The sequence below is a fragment of the Nanorana parkeri genome, unplaced genomic scaffold, assembly GCF_000935625.1.
Source record: "Nanorana parkeri isolate BGI_ZX_2015 unplaced genomic scaffold, ASM93562v1 scaffold442, whole genome shotgun sequence".
Classification (NCBI taxonomy): Eukaryota; Metazoa; Chordata; class Amphibia; order Anura; family Dicroglossidae; genus Nanorana; species Nanorana parkeri.
The window spans coordinates 165,305-166,656 of record NW_017306710.1 but is presented as its reverse complement, the minus strand read 5'-3'; positions in this window follow the sequence as shown (position 1 = coordinate 166,656).

The following is a 1,352-nucleotide window of genomic DNA, read 5'->3' as shown; positions in this document are numbered from 1 at the left end:
AGTGCAGCAGCATTGTCAACCCATTCTAGGAAGTGGACTTTTCTGGTAGGATCAAAAGGTATGCATATAAAGCCTGCTATGCATATGAAGCTTGGCCCAATGGTAGATTCCTCCATCCACACAGTTTAGCGTAGATGGAGAAATCTGTTGTACTTTTTCCATCTGACCATAGAAAATCTGTAGATAATCTATAGGTGTATGGCCAGCTTTACAATCTGATTGTCAAGGGTCTATCATATTGGACAAACTCTAATTTACAATCTGATCGTTCCAATCACATTTATCCAATCTAATTGGGCCAATCTGAATCGATCTGATTGGACAATCTAATTAGGCCAATCAGATTGTACCAATCTAATTGTACCAATCTGTCCAAAATTAGAGTTTGTCATATTGGACAAACTCTAATTTACAATCTGATCTTCCAATCAGATTGGGCACTCAGGTCGTCAAATCAGAATGATCCAATCTAATTAGACCAATCTGATTGAATCAATCTGATTGGACAATCTAATTAGACCAATCGGATTGTACCAATATAATTGTACTAATCTGTCCAGGATCTATCAAAACTCTAATTTACAATCTGATCATTCAATCAGATTGACAATCAGATCGTCCATTTAGATTGATCCAATCTGATTGATCCAATCTCATTGGTCCAATCTGATTGGACAATCTAATTGGACCAATCTGATGGGTCCAATTAGTTTGTCTAATCTGATTGAACCAATCAGTTGGATCAATCTGATTGAATGACCTGATTGGTTCAATTTGGTTGGCTCAATCAGATCGTCCAATCTGATTGGACCTATCTGATCCAATCTGATTGGACCAATCTAATTGTACCAATCCGATTGGTTCAATTAGATAATCCAATCCAATCTGATTGGTCCAATCTAATCTGAGTGGATGACCTGATTGGTTCAATTCAATTGGCTCAATCAGATCGTCCAATCTGATTAGACCAATCAGATTGGGCCAATTTGATTGATACAATCTGATTGAATCAATCGAATTGTATCGATCAGATTGGTTCAATTAGATCATCCAATCTAATGGGACCAATCAGATTGGGTCAATCTGATTGGACGATCAAATTGTAAGTTAGAGAAAAGCTCATTCTGATAAACCCTATCTATAGAATTAGATTGGTCCAATCAGATTGTCCAACATGATAGGTCCAGTCAGATGGGCAATTTAATCATCCAATCAGATTGGACAATCAGTTTGGACAATCTGATTGGACGATTACAGATATTTACTCTCCGCTCCCCGCAGAGTTGCTGTCCTCTCCGCTCGGCCATCCTGACAGTCAGTGCTCTCCTCCACCGCCCCCCCCCCCCACTTAT